Source organism: Rhinoderma darwinii, chromosome 11 (assembly GCF_050947455.1).
Source record: "Rhinoderma darwinii isolate aRhiDar2 chromosome 11, aRhiDar2.hap1, whole genome shotgun sequence".
Taxonomy (NCBI): Eukaryota; Metazoa; Chordata; class Amphibia; order Anura; family Rhinodermatidae; genus Rhinoderma; species Rhinoderma darwinii.
This window is the reverse complement of record NC_134697.1, coordinates 17798735-17814592: the sequence shown is the minus strand read 5'-3', so window position 1 is coordinate 17814592 and position 15858 is coordinate 17798735. Positions and strand designations below refer to the sequence as shown.

At 45.4% G+C, this 15858-nt stretch overlaps 1 long non-coding RNA gene across 1 annotated transcript; it reads right to left on the bottom strand.

Moving 5' to 3' along the window:
• Positions 1-5412: 5412 nt before the first annotated feature.
• On the bottom strand, positions 5413-8915 carry LOC142663979 (uncharacterized). Its single transcript, XR_012851175.1, has 4 exons — positions 8835-8915; positions 7969-8059; positions 6189-6300; positions 5413-5667 (listed from the first exon to the last, which is right to left on the bottom strand). It is a non-coding gene; the product is annotated as an uncharacterized LOC142663979 (long non-coding RNA).
• Between the last annotated feature and the right edge of the window lie 6943 nt (positions 8916-15858).

The window sequence follows — 15858 nt, the reverse complement described above, 5'->3', positions numbered from 1 at the left end:
AGGCACAACATGTATTTTTGTATATGTCCCCTTGTTTTTATCTGTTTTGTCTGTGCATCAGGAACATTCAGTTCCAGTTTAGGATTTAGGGACTCGCAAGTCTGGGGATCCTTGTCGTGGATTGCGAGCTTGCGTCCTTTTGGCCAAAATGATCACTAATACCCCAGGTATTTTTCATTATTACGTATATTTGCTTCTCTTGGACACAGCCGGGTCTTTGATGCTGGGAGAGCATGGTGTGTTGTTGTTTGGCATAGCAAGCAGGGTAGCCCGCTCTATGAATTATCAAGGCGTCACAAATAGGCTTCTACCTGGCTATACACGTTGTGCCTCATGACGTACACACTATCCCTCCATGTTTCACACACTTGCACCCCATTATCCATTTATTTCTATTGAGGCACTTCACTCATTACTGCCCCCTATATTTCACTTATAGTATTACACTTGCACACACACTATTCATTTATTATTTCTTACTACACATCCCATGCACCACACACCACTCCCCTCAAGACTAGTGGGAGTGGCTATTATTATTTAATGCACCTGCTCACTCCTTCATCAGCGTTTCTGACCTGGCTGTGTCCATTTGTAAGTATGGCCTTTTTCGGTGTTTTTGTATATGTCCCCTTGTTTTTATCGGTTTTTACCACACACAACCTGTGGACAGATGTGGCACTGTTTTTGAAAATAAGCAGCCATGTTTTTCTAATCTGCTACCATGCATGGGTTTGCATCTAGTGGTCCTCCGACTTTTGTGAAACAGAAGCTCTCAGCATACTGGGAGTTGTAGTTTCACAACAGCTGGGGAGCCGCAGGTTGCAGAGTCCAATAAAGTTAATTTGGACACAATGGTCCTAAAAAAAAAATATTGAGATCTCCCCCCGTAATGCGTTTGGTTTATGGCGCTAGCCCATTATGGATAAGCTGACTACATATTGGAAGGAAACGTATGCTGCATTTTTTATGTTTTCCTCTGTAGTGTGTATCAGCAAAATTGGCATCTGCTTGTCTTATGTACAGTACAAGTCGCTTCTATATCTGAATGCCAGTAAATAAATGACCCTAAACCTACCGAGCACATCAAAAACTCATTTTCAGTTTGGGAATAGAGCCAGCACAGTGTAGCATAATGAAAAGGTTGAAGGTAATCTCTTGGATTAATTCCAGACTCAGGGTTTACATTTTGGTAAATCCATATAAAACAAAGGGCTTTCTCTATGTGTGTTGCTGTTTTTGTTTTTTCATTTTTTGTAACATTATTTGTATGCCATATCCATATATAAAATATATTCAATCCCCTCTTATACTACGTGCTCCTTCCTAGAATTTCCTTTTAGATGTGTATATATATATATATATATATATATATATATATATATAGTATTTAGGCAAATTTTAGTTCTATCATTTTCTGGGAAAGGGCCTATTGACATCCGTTAGGGGCGTCCGTTGCAGATCCGTCAGAAATTACCAGAAGCAATAGTGCTGCATGCTGCGCTATTGTTTCCGGTAAAACAACGGACACCCTGCCGGAAAGCCGACGGAACCCATTTAAGTCAATGGGTTCCGTCGGCCGCCAGCAGTATCCGTTGTGCAATTCAACCTTTGCTTCCGGCTTTTCCCTTGATGGGGCTGAACAACAAAAAGATGTGAACAGGGCCCTAGCTGGGTGACAATATGGCAGCCATTACATCTCCTATGGGTGCTGTCATCCGGCTTTCCTAGATTCCTAAATAGCATGGATGCCAAATTATTGTCACAATCTGGTTCCTACGATACCAATGGAAAGATCCAACTAGGCGGCACATCTATAGCACCCTTCTTTCCCACGACTTCGGTTAGGGTGGAGGTACCATCGGTGCCCCTAGCTAGCCTGGTGATTGATTCTCTGGATAATGTCATTGGTCGGGGAACCAGGAGACTATAGGGTAGTAGGAGATATGGTTGCCGAGCTTAACCGCCACCAAAGTCTAATAATATGTATTAAAAATATGACACAGCGGAGTCGGGCAATTCAGGAATCGTGATGTAGCAGAGCTGGTACATGGTACAGAAGCAGTAGTCAGAGGAGTAGTAGTCAGAGGAGTAGTCAGGAATTGCAGGGTTCGGCAATGGAGACGCCGCAGAATCGGGAGTACCGTACAGAAGCAGTGGTCGGGAGAGTAGTCAGGTTAACTAGAGTTTGTTAACGGAGATATAGCAGGGTCGAGTATGCAGTACAGAGGATAATCCAAGAGTGAGGAACAAAACAAGTCACAACATTAAGGTTTAAGTTCAAGGTCAGAGACAGGGAAATAGCAACCAGGATAGGGAAACCTATCAACCCATTGGAACCTACAACTGGCAATGAGAGCAGGACATCCCTGCCAGACCCGTGAGACATTCATTGCGGCGGCAGCCGTCAGGAAGAGATTGCGCTGAAGTTAGTATGTATCCGTAAAACATCCCTTTCACCTTGATTGCTGCAGTACAAGGCAGATTTTAAGGGGTTAGGCCCCCTGCAGACGACTGTACCCATAACCACGGTCCCTGATTACGGGCACAGCCGGCCGCGGACAGCCACCAGCATTTGCTCCCATTCTAAGGCCCCATGCACACAACCGTAGAATTCTTCCATGATTACGGACACATTCACTTCTAATGCCCATGGACACCTTCCCAAATATTTACAAGAAGGTGTCCGGGCCGTAGAAAGCCTCCGCAAAAGATAGGACATGTCCTATTTTTTATTTCATGGACCATGCTCCCATAATTTAGAATGGGAGCACGGCCAGCAAATGTGGGTGGCTGTCCGCGGCAGTCCGCAGCCGGCCGTGCCCGTAATCACCGTGATTACGAGCACAGTTGTGTGCAGGGGGCCTAAAGTATGGGAGCTCGGTCCGTAAAAGCAAATATTAGGACATGGAAGAACAATAGGAAGAGCCACTGGCGATAAGCTGTGATTGCTGGAAGAAGTTGCAGGTAACTGAACATTTCTCCTGCAGTGGCCACTACAGGAGAAATGTGATATTACATGTCGCCGATTAAAATGCTCTTCTGATTTACTAATATATGGCTACTGTTATCTTTTAAATGTAAATCTTATTTAACATCCTCTAAGCTTTACCAGATACAGATACATACTTACCAACATTTTGTTTGCAAATTTCAACGTCTCAGCCCCTTAGATCTTAGAGGAACCCAACGTACGAAAAGTTAAGAACACTATAAACAAAAATTGACATGAACCCCACCACATTTTGTGGACTGCTATTGTGGTCCCCAAGTCCCTGTTCCTGACCGTAGAGTCGGCTGCAACAGGATAATATTTTTCACTACTAATTGCTGAAAAGCTGTGAGGTCTCTTGGTGAGATCAGTCAGTGGTCACATTGCTTCTACATTAGAGCAGACCAAACACATTAATTTCCATTGTATCATTTCACCGGTGACTTTAGAGATAGAGAAAAGAGCTGCTGCAGCAGTTTTCTCCAATAAAGCCCTGCAAGAAATTATGTGCAATCAATACATATTTATAACATGGAGAATAATGGACAAAGAAGTTTTAAAGTGCTTCCCTGCCAGATCAAACACGCAGCAATGAAAACTCTATTAGGATAAAACTCTTACAGGACAACTTCACCCACAAGTTTATAGTTTATTCTATCTATCTATCTATCTATCTATCTATCTATCTATCTATCTATCTATCTATCTATCTATCTATCTATCTATCTATCTATCTATCTATCTATCTATCTATCTATCTATCTATCTATCTAATAACTATCTATCTAATAACTATCTATCTATCTATCTATCTATCTATCTATCTATCTATCTATCTATCTATCTATCTATCTATCTATCTATCTATCTATCTATCTATCTATCTATCTATCTATCTATCTATCTATCTATCTCATATCTATCTATCTATCTATCTATCTATCTATCTATCTATCTATCTATCTATCTATCTATCTATCTATCTATCTATCTATCTATCTATCTATCTATCTATCTATCTTCGAGAAAAGTGATAAATAACCTATATATTTTTTTCTTCATTCCAATTTTGGCCTATGTGAATACCAAGGACAATAGACTATGACATACAGTATACTATGCTGCGTAATACATGAACATGCATTGGCCATCCACATGATAATGAGTAGTGCGGTTAGTTGTAAAGTGACAGTGTTTCAATCAGATCCATAGCCCATTCACAGCAGGACAAAAATAATCATTCAAAGTACTAAATAGAGACACGTAATCACGAAAATAGATCTGTCATCATCAACTTGATGATGGTTTCCAGGTTGCTGCAGGATATTTTCTTCCACACTACACATAGAATAAAAGACAATATACAACTCAGACCCGCAGCCCATTCACAGCAGGACGGCAGTATACATCAAAGTGTTAAATAGACACACATAATAAGATGAATAGGTCCATCGTCATCCAGCTTGCTGACAGTCTCCAGGCAGAAACATATATTTTTTTAACCACAAATAATTAGTGAATATATCTTACAAAAGAACTATTGAACCAACGCTAATGAAAGGAGGAGCGTCCCTAGAAATATTTTTTTCCTTTTGTCATTTTCTGCAGAGCTTCCACAATTTATGATTTAGTGGTGTGATCAGGGAAAGATCGGCGGTAACTTTTAATTATTTGCGCACAGCGGAGTACGTACATTCCCGTTGATTTGCAGGACAGGCTCGGCTATTCATTTCTTTTTATTTCCTAAGCAGCATACTTTCCCTGAGGTTTTATTAGCTCGTGTTGATCCTTGTACAACAATTGGATTAATCACTGTGGGATCACCGTAGATTCATTCTTAGCTAAAATGTAGTTTACCGTAAAATGAGATTGCGCTGTTACTTGCATCTAAGTACTCCAAGGTATTTCAATAACGTAAGCTGAAGACTCTCCATAGACATGAATGGGGGCGTCGGAGGAAGCCCACCGCGGTCATCCAGCTGTTTCCGACATCCCCATTCATTGTAATTGGGTTATTGGCACCAGCCGGATGAGTGAGTTTGGCTATTTCCGATGCCCTCATTCAAGTCCAAGGATTATGGGCCCCTCGTTCTCGGCAATGGTGAGGGTCCCAGAGATCAGACCCCCATCAGTCTTACATATATAACCTGTCTGATTGACAGGTTTTAGAAGTAAAAAAAATAGTCATGGGTCATTGAAGACTATTCCCGCTATCTCTGCTTCTATCTATCACATGATCATGGACACAATTTTATCCACTGGAAGTAAACAATGAAAGTTACTACTGAATAACAGCAAGCAGAGATCTTGAAAACTATGAGGAATTAATACAGAAAGTATATTAGAAAATGGTATAACTTTTAATTATACAAAAATCTATATATATATATATTTTTTTATTTTTTTTCTGGAACCGTACAAGAAACCTTAAAATTGACAACCTCTTTTTAGAGTCAGAATTGTGCACTGGATAGTTGTCACCTCCACCCTCCAGTCCTCTTTGCAGCTCGTATACTGTGCATTAGACTTCATGCACACGACCGTAGTTTTTATCGGCAATTACGGATCCAGATGACACTCCGCGGCCTGTCCGTGACGTACTTACTGACCGTAAATACTGCATGGTTGTGAGCATGAGGCCTTACTCAGCAGGTGGTGAGTATTTAAGATAGAATCTGTTAGCAGAAATACATTTTTTAATAAGCACAGTACGCAAAATTAGCGGAGATCCTATTAAATTTTGATATCTAAATAAAGAATAAAAAAAACCAGTAATATTGTTTAAAGATACATGACACATAAATAACCTTTAAAAATCATGATTTAACCCCTAAAATAATTGAAGTGTCATTTTATTCAAAAAGTTGAAAAGTTCTGGAGTTACTGTCCCTTTAAATTTTATCATGATGGGATGGGAAGAGTAAGGATGTTTACAGCTGATTGTTTGCGACTTTGCATTAACATTGCTTTGTTCAGCTCTTTGTTTTATTGGCCATGTTAAACGAAATAGGAGGTCATGTGATCTATGCCTTTAATACGGCTGACCTGAACTGTCTACAGACCAGATGAATCATAGGCTCTTTGTGAAGGACGGATCAATTGTTATCTGGATTGCTGCCACATTGTCTTCCTGATTTCGGAACATATTTGTCCCTTCCTAGTCAATTCTTCAGCCTGGTCTAGAATTATATCTTACCTGCCAGCCACAAAGCTGATGAGGAGAAAGAAGTAATCTATGGCGAGCAGTTTGAGGCGCAGCAGCGGAGCACAATGGCGTCCCAGAAGTGCCGTATCTCAGAGTTATGATCCTAGATGGGAAAAGTTTAAGTGTCAGGTCCCTAACTGGTGAGATGGCTCAAAAAATAAGCAGGGGAGACAATATTGCCCACGAGAAGAGATTAGGAAGGAACGGCCACTTCTGAGCTACGATACAGAACATTTTTGGTTTACTTTTTAAATAATACTTTATTTCCTTTTTTACTAATATAATTCCTTGTCCCTGTATAATTAGGAGCCCATGCTAATATTCAATGATTATTACACGATACGGGATATTAATAGAAAAACAACCCAAGAAATTAAAAAGTACTTTTGTTCATAGGGGGCAGTGTTATAGTAGTTAGTGTATTACAGAGGTATTCTCATCATAGCTACTTATTGCATATCCACGAGATATGCCATAAAATGTCGGATAGATGCAGGTCCCAGCTCTAGGATCAGCACCTTTCTCCAGAACGGTTTTTCTTCTGACCCGGCACCTCCTGGTGAGGTGACCGCCGGACGCCACTTCCAGGCGAAGAATGATGAGGAAGTGGCCGCGCATGTGTGCGGTCTCTCTACGGCAGGGAGATAGCAGAGCTATTTGATCATGTTAGTGACATTTCATAGGGAATTGTAAAATGATGATGGATGTATTCAAAATAATAGGGTGAGGTCCGCTAGTCAACATTATAGTAGACGAAAAATACAATATTACACATACTAACATATTTAAAAGCCGGGAACCGGGAACCGCATGGCAAACATGTCCTCTCTAAAACCAGCACTGTGTGTATAGATCAAAAGGAGCCCCCGAGCTTCTAAAAAATTCAATGACATATCCTTTATTCTAGACAGAACAATCTCTGTCTGAGAGTCCACTATTTTTACCGACTGTCAAGGGTGGACTGAGAGTAATCTGGTCCCTAGGTCCATAAAGGTTATGCGCTCCTCGACAACCACTTTGTCACTTTTACATCTTTTTTTTTATTTTTAGGCTTTTTTATAATGTAAACAGGTCCTAACTCTGTGCGGCTTCATTTCATTATATATGTTTATAGCAATCACAGTTTCAGAAAAAGAGCTCCAGATCCACTGCATTGATTTAAAATTCTGGCTGTCTGCAGTGACCACTAGGGGGAGCTTAGGTGCTTATTGCATACAGTTGGCAATGAGCTGCTAAGCTCCCCCTAGTGGTCGCTGCAACAGAACATTTTAATCATGTAGATTTACTATTCTGATTGAGCCAGAATTCTGATGTACATGTTGTGCGCCACATTTATTAACTGTTTTAGACACTTTTTCAGACACGCTCGGCAAGGGGGGAAATACTCAGCAGAAAGGGGCCTGGTTTTGTGGGACTTAGATGTGGCTTAAAATGCGACACTGTGCACCAAAATTTAGATGCAAAAGACTGGAAAAGAAAATTGTCTAGCATGTCTAGCTAAATGCACCAAATTTATCATACAGAATGCACCACTGTGATAAATTTGGCACATTTTTCGACTGCCTTCTCTACGTTTTCGCTATCTAAAACGCATACAGTATGGCTATATTCAGACAGGGTGGATACGCTGCGTAAAAGCACACAGCATATCCACCCTGTTGCGCCGCAGGAAATTCAGGCTGAAAAACCACATTAAATCGTGGTGCAGTTTTTCGGCGGGAATGTCCACTGTGGACAACTGTACGTAGAAAAAAAGAAGTTTGACACTCACCACGGCGACGCATCCCTCCGACATCATGACGCTCTGCAGCCTGTGATTGACTGTGTGATTGGCCTGTGAAACGTCATCCCAGGAGGCCGGCCTGGACAAAGAAACACGGAATTCTGGGTAAGTATAAGATTTTTCCTGATTTGCGATTTTTGCAGCAGAATCTGAGCTTTTCCGTTGCAAAAATCGCAAAACATCTGCTATTTGCTTTATTCCCTATTGAATTCAATTGGAAAAACCCGGAACAAAAAAAGCAGCGATTACGCAAATACAATTGACCTGCTGTGGATTAAAAAAACGCACTGCAGGTCAATTCCTGTGCGCTTTTTCCACTCAGCATTTACGCAGCGTGTGGAAGAAATTTGTGGTCCTAAAAAGAAAAAAAAAAGCAAACTTTAAGGGGTGCTTCAGCTGACCAATGGGGCTATGGGCGCCCTCTAACCATGGGTCCTCAGGCACTTCTCTATAGGACAGTACATGCAGGGCCGCCATCAGGGGGGTATTAGGGGTAGTGGTGTGAGGGGCCCGGCCAAACCTAACTGAAAGGGGGGCCCGGCAACTGCCGCAACATTCTTTTGGTAGGAAAAAACGGGCCCCTGTAATGGGGCCCGTTTTTTTCACCAAAAGAATGTCGTGAGCTGCTGCTGCTGCTGCGGGCCCCCTCCCCTCGTCATGGGGGGCCGTCAAACAGTCCGCCCGCAGCGCGCACCCGATCGCGCGCACAAGGAAACTCCCGCGCGTGCGCACTCGCGAGCGCGCACCCACGAACGCCCGCACCCGCGATCGGCCGCGCGCACACCCGCGATCGGCCGCGCGCGCACCCGCGAACGAAGCGCGCGCAGCCGCGGACACACATGGACAAAACTTACCTGGAGCCTGGCTGGAGGTGAAGGACTGGACGTCTGGACCGAAGACCTCGCCTGGAAGACATCGCCGGAAGAGGACTTGAGTGGGAGCAGCTCTTCTGACACGGTGAGTAAATTATCTCAAAGTGCTGATCATGTATGGCCCTGTTCACACAGTATTTTGCAGGCAAAAAAAAATCTGCCTCAAAATTCCTTAAAGAATTTTGAGGCAGATTTTGACCTGCCCACACTATCTTGCCGCGTTTTTTTGCTGCGTTTTTTGCTCGCGGCGATTGAGGACAGCAGACAAAAAACGCAGCGAAAAATGCATTTTCTGCCTCCCATTGATTTCGATGGGAGGTCAGAGGCGGAACCGCGGCAAGAAAGGACGCGCTGCTTTTTCTTTTTTCCGCGACTGGCTCCCATTGATTCCAGATTAAATCAATGGGAGGCGGTTTTGGAAGTTGTTTGGTGCTGATTCTGACGCAGTGTCCGAGTCAATATCAAGGCCCAAAAACTCTGTGAACTGGGCCTTATTGTTAGGGCTTATTCAGACGAATGTGTAATACATCCGTGCAACGCGTGTGATTTTCACGCGCCTCGCACGGACCTGTGTTACTCTATGGGGCCGTGCAGACTGTCAGTGATTTTCACGCAGCGTGTGTCCGTGTGTCCGCTGCGTAAAACTCACGACATGTCCTATATTTGTGCATTGTTCGCGCATCACGCACCCATTGAAGTCAATGGGTGTGTGAAAATCACGGCCAGCACTTCCGCAGCCGTATAAACTATGAATGAAAACAGAAAAGCACCACGTGCTACAAACAGAGTGTCATAATGATGGCGGCTGCGCGAAAATCACGCAGCCGCGCATCATACGCTGCTGACACACGGAGCTGTTATGACCTTTTGCATGCACAAAACGCCACGTTTTTTGCGCGTGCAAAAAGCACACGCTTGTGTGAATCCGGCCTTTGGGTAGGAACACACTAGGCATGAACACTGCAGATTTTATGCAACACATTTTATTGTGGAAAATCCGCAGCGTATCACAGTCGCAGCCGAGTGGATGAGATGTGAACAAATGTCATCCACACGCTGCAAAAATAATGGACCTGCAGTGTGACTTTTGGCTTTTGAAGCCGCAGCGTGTCAATGTATTCTGTGGGATCGCCGCTCCTCTGTTGCGGAAATGCTGCGGTTCTGCCGCAAAAATCACACATGAGAAGAAAAAAAGGTACTTTTTTAAATTGATAAAAAGTTTAGACTTGCCCCGGCCGTAGTCCTGGTGACGCGATCCTCTATTCTTAGCGTAGCCCCGCCTCCTGTCATGACGTTTCATCCCATGTGACTGCTGCAGCGGTCACATGGTCTACAGCGTCATCCCAGGAGGCGGGGCTACGTTCAGAAGAGAGAGACGCGTCACCAGGACTACGGCCGGGGCAAGTCTAAACTTTTTTTCCCTGCAGGATTCCCGCAGCGGACACGCCTCACGAAACCTGCGCCACTATTTGGTGCGGTTTTGCTGGCAGAATTCCCTGCGGCTACCGGGGCGGATAAGCTGTGGAGTTTTACTCAGCATATCCGCCTAGTGTGTCCCTTATGATGTCGCTCCTGGAGCTGCTGCCTGTCTCTAAATAGGCAGTTGGTCCAGTAGAATTTGGAATTATTTTTTTTTGTGAACCAGCTTAAAAAAATACAAAACTTTTGTGTTAGGGCCTGTTCACATCACCGTTCGCTTCCGTTCCGGGGTTCCGTCTGAGGTTTCTGTCGGGTGAACCCCGCAACGGAAAGTGAAAGTGACAGCACAGCTTCCGTTTCCATCACCATTAGCGCAGTCGACTGCGCTATTGATTCCGTCCGAAAACCAGCCGGAATGGTGACGAACGGAAACCATTAGCGATGTTTCCGTCACCATTGAGATCAATGGTGACTGAAACGGAAGCTGTGCTGTCACTTTCACTTTCCGTTGCGGGGTTCACCCGACAGAAACCTCAGACTGAACGGAAGCGAACGGTGATGTGAACAGGCCCTAACACAAAAGTTTTGTATTTTTTTAAGCTGGTTCACAAAAAAAAATAATTCCAAATTCTACTGAACCAACTGCCTATTTAGAGACCGGCAGCAGCTCCAGGAGCGACATCATAAGGGACACACTAGGCGGATATGCTGAGTAAAACTACACAGCTTATCCGCCCCGGTAGCCGCAGGGAATTCTACCAGCAAAACCGCACCAAATAGTGGCGCAGGTTTCGTGAGGCATGTCCGCTGCGGGAATCCTGCAGGGAAAAAAAAGTTTAGACTTGCCCCGGCCGTAGTCCTGGTGACGCGTCTCTCTCTTCTGAACGTAGCCCCGCCTCCTGGGATGACGCTGTAGACCATGTGACCGCTGCAGCAGTCACATGGGATGAAACGTCATGACAGGAGGCCGGGCTGCGCTAAGAATAGAGGATCGCGTCACCAGGACTACGGCCGGGGCAAGTCTAAACTTTTTTATAAATTTTAAAAAGTGCCTTTTTTTTTTTCTCATGTGTGATTTTTGCGGCAGAACCGCGGCATTTCCGCATCAGAGGAGCGGCGATTCCACAGAATACATTGACACGCTGCGGCTTAAAAAGTCACACTGCAGGTCCATTTTTTTTGCAGCGTGTGGATGAGATTTGTTCATATCTGACCCCCTCTGCTGCGACTGTAATACGCTGCGGATTATCCACAATAAAATGTGTTGCATAAAATCCGCAGTGTTCATGCCTAGTGTGTTCTTACCCTAAGGCCGGATTTACACGAGCGTGTGCTTTTTGTGTGCGCAAAAACGTGGCGTTTTGGGCTTGCAAAAGGTCCATAAGAGCTCCGTGTGTCAGCAGCGTATGATGCGTGGCTGCGTGATTTTCGCGCAGCCGCCATCATTATGACACTCTGTTTGTATGTTTGTAGCTCGTGGTGCTTTTCTGTTTTCATTCATAGTTTATACGGCTGCGGAAGTGCTGGGCGGGATTTTCACGCACCCATTGACGTCAATGGGTGCGTGATGCGCGAACAATGCACCAATATAGGACATGTCGTGAGTTTTACGCAGCGGACACACGGACACACGCTGCGTGAAAATCACTGACAGTCTGCACGGCCCTATAGAGTAACATAGGTCCGTGCGAGGCACGTGAAAATCACGCGCGTTGCACGGATGTATTACACGTTCGTCTGAATAAGCCCTAACAATAAGGCCCAGTTCACAGAGTTTTTGGGCCTTGATATTGACTCGGACGCTGCGTCAGAATCAGCACCAAACAACTTCCAAAACCGCCTCCCATTGATTTAATCTGAAATCAATGGGAGCCAGTCGCGGAAAAAAGAAAAAGCAGCACGTCCTTTCTTGCCGCGGTTCCGCCTCTGACCTGCCATCGAAATCAATGGGAGGCAGAAAATGCATTTTTCGCTGCGTTTTCTGTCTGCTGTCCTCAATCGCCGCGGGCAAAAAACGCGGCAAGATAGTGTGGGCAGGTCAAAATCTGCCTCAAAATTCGGTGCGCGGTTCCAGGCGGTCGCCGGTGCGCATGCGCGGGAGTTTGCGGGTGCGCGTGATCGGTCGCACGGGCGGCGGTGTTTGACGGCCCCCATGACGACCCCCATGCTACCCAGGGCCGCCATCAGGGGGGGTATTAGGGGTACTGATGTGAGAGGCCCGGCCAAACCTAATTGAAAGGGGGGCCCGCAGCTCATGACATTCTTTTGGTGAAAAAAACGGGCCCCATTGCAGGGGCCTGTTTTTTTTCTACCAAAGGCAAGTCGCGGCAGTTTGCCGGGCCCCCCTTTCAATTAGGTTTGGCCGGGCCTCTCACATCAGAACCCCTAATACCCCCCCTGATGGCGGCCCTGGGTACCATGATATAGTGCTGGACGGAGTACCGTTAACAGGCGGTGCCACGGTAGGGGGGCCCCGAAAATTTAGCTGTAGGGGGCCCTGAAATTCCTGATGGCGGCCCTGAGTACATGGGCCCAGCCTACGCTATGCAATGACAGGACAAGTATCTGTGGGTCTGTGCCACCTGTCAGTGAATTTCCAGACACACCAGCAAATGTAGAGGCTGCTGCAGCATGGAAGTATTTACAGCAGCTCCAGCATTAGTCGTTTTTGAGGTGACATTTCATCAGAGTGATAACTAATTCACCGTAGGTTCCGATTACTAATTTAATTTGTAAAAAATCTCCTATCGTCATTACAAGTAACTTGACAATTGCAGGTAAATCCCTGTGGATAAGAGCTGTTAACATTGTACTAATGTGCCCCATTAACCAATGTCGCTGCAATTATCAGGCGCAGAAACCCCATTAGTACGCAGCCGCTCTCACCGTTCTATTTTACCTTAACTCTGAAGAAAATACACATTTTCGGTCTCTGGCACTTTGGCAGATGGAAATTTAGTAAATATGTGGATACTGATGACTTTCTCCACACAATGATGGATTAGGGCACGTTCACATCTTCTGGTAGTTGTGCGGCACAGAGCGTTGAAAAATTAATAAAATATGTCAAAATGCGTTGTCAAAAAGATCGGATTTATCCAAAAGATAGCGACCAGTAATACCGCTCCTCGCTCCGGGGTCCTCCACTGCTGACGCACGGCCCCTGTGTACGGCAGCACACTGAGCTGAAAGGGTCTGGTCTGGGATCTGAAATTAATTTAGAGGTCTAGTCCACGGTGTAAATAAATGTGGGGTCTGGTCTGGTCTCACAGTGTATGCGCCCTGGGCGATGCAGGGAATTCTGGCCGAAAAATTGCATCAAATTGTGGTGCAGTTTTTCGACCGGAATGTCCGTTGCGGAAAACTGCATGTATAAAAAAGAACCACGTACTTATCCTCTGACGTCCTGCAGACCGGCCTCCTGGGATGAAGTTTTGTCCCATATGACATGGGATGAAACGTTGTCCCAGGAGATCAGCCTGGACGAAGAAGCACATAATTTGGGGTAAGTATAAGATTTTTATTTTTCTGAGTTGTGATTTTTTTCGGCAGATTTGCCGTTTTTCTGCCGCCAAAAAATGCAACATCTGTTATTTGTTGCGGGTTTTACCTCCCTATTGAATTCAATGGGAAAATCCCGCTAAAATAAGCAGCGATTACGCAAATACAATTGACATGCTGCGGATTAAAAAAACGCAGGTCAATTTCTGAGCATTTTTTCCGCTTATCATTTACTCAGCGAGTGGATGACATTTGTTCAAATCTCATCCACTCTGCTGCTACTGTATTATACTGCCGATTTTAAGAAAGAAAATCCGTTGCGGAAAATCTGCAGTATTTACGCTACGTGTGAAATTACCCTTAAGGTTTCAGTCTGGGGTCTATATTGATTAAGGGGTCCGGGATCTGATTTAATTTAGAAATCTTGTCTGGAGTCAGAATTTATTTAGGAATCTGATTTGGTGGCTGCTCTTGTGTTTGATGCCTCCCCTCCCGCGTCCTTCATTTTCTAGCTGAGTGACTGATAGTGTGTGTGTGGCACTATTGTTTGTGGAAATGGCATGCTGGAAGTTGCACTTTCACCAAAATTGTGTTTTGTTTTTTTTTACCATGACCTGGCCCACAAGTGTACCCTCTCCCTAACTTCCATGGAGCTTGTAAATCCTCTGGAAGGGCTCATTCAAAAGTTTGCTATGGGGCTCCGTATTTTTTAGTTACACCCCTGCTGTCAATTCCTCTGGCACTTTTATTTTGCCAGTATAGTATTTGGAGGCATTGGACAGCACTGTAGGTACAGCAAACCTCCCAACGGTCCCGGATTCAGTGGGATAGTCCCGGATTCCGGGCGGTGCCTCACTGTCCCAGGCAGGGCCGCCATCAGGAATTTCAGGGCCCCCTACAGCTAAATTTTCTGGGCCCCCCTACCGTGGCACCGCCTGTTAACAGTACTCCGTCCAGCACTATATCATGGTACCCAGGGCCGCCATCAGGGGGGTATTATGGGTACTGATGTGAGAGGCCCGGCCAAACCTAATTGAAAGGGGGGCCCGGCAAACTGCCGCGACTTGCCTTTAGTAGAAAAAAAAAAGGCCCCTGCAATGGGGCCCGTTTTTTTCACCAAAAGAATGTCATGAGCTGCGGGTCCCCCTTTCAATTAGGTTTGGCCGGGCCTCTCACATCAGTACCCCTAATACCCCCCCTGATGGTGGCCCTGGGTAGCATGGGGGCCGTCAAACACCGCCGCCCGTGCGACCGATCACGCGCACCCGCAAACTCCCGTGCATGCGCACCAGTGACCGCCTGGAACCGCGCACCGAATTTTGAGGCAGATTTTGCCCTGCCCACACTATCTTGCCGCGTTTTTTGCCCGCGGCGATTGAGGACAGCAGACAGAAAACGCAGCGAAAAATGCATTTTCTGCCCCCCATTGATTTCGATGGCAGGTCAGAGGCAGAACCGCGGCAAGAAAGGACGTGCTGCTTTTTCTTTTTTCCGCGACTGGCTCCCATTGATTTCAGATTAAATCAATGGGAGGCGGTTTTGGAAGTTTTTTGGTGCTGATTCTGACGCAGTGTCCGAGTCAATATCAAGGCCCAAAAACTCTGTGAACTGGGCCTTATTGTTAGGGCTTATTCAGACGAACGTGTAATACGTCCGTGCAACGTGTGTGATTTTCACGCGCCTCGCACGGACCTGTGTTACTCTATGGGGCCGTTCAGACTGTCAGTGATTTTCACGCGCCTCGCACGGACCTATGTTACTCTATGGGGCCGTGCGGACTGTCAGTGATTTTCATGCAGCGTGTGTCCGTTGCGTAAAACTCATGACATGTCCTATATTTGTGCATTGTTCGAGCATCACGCACCCATTGAAGTCAATGGGTGCGTGAAAATCCCGCCCAGCACTTCCGCAGCCGTATAAACTATGAATGAAAACAGAAAAGCACCACGTGCTACAAACAGAGTGTCATAATGATGGCGGCTGCGCGAAAATCACGCAACCGCGCATCATACGCTGCTGACACACGGAGCTGTTATGGACCTTTTGCAAGCGCAAAATGCCACGTTTTTGCGCGCGCAAAAATCAC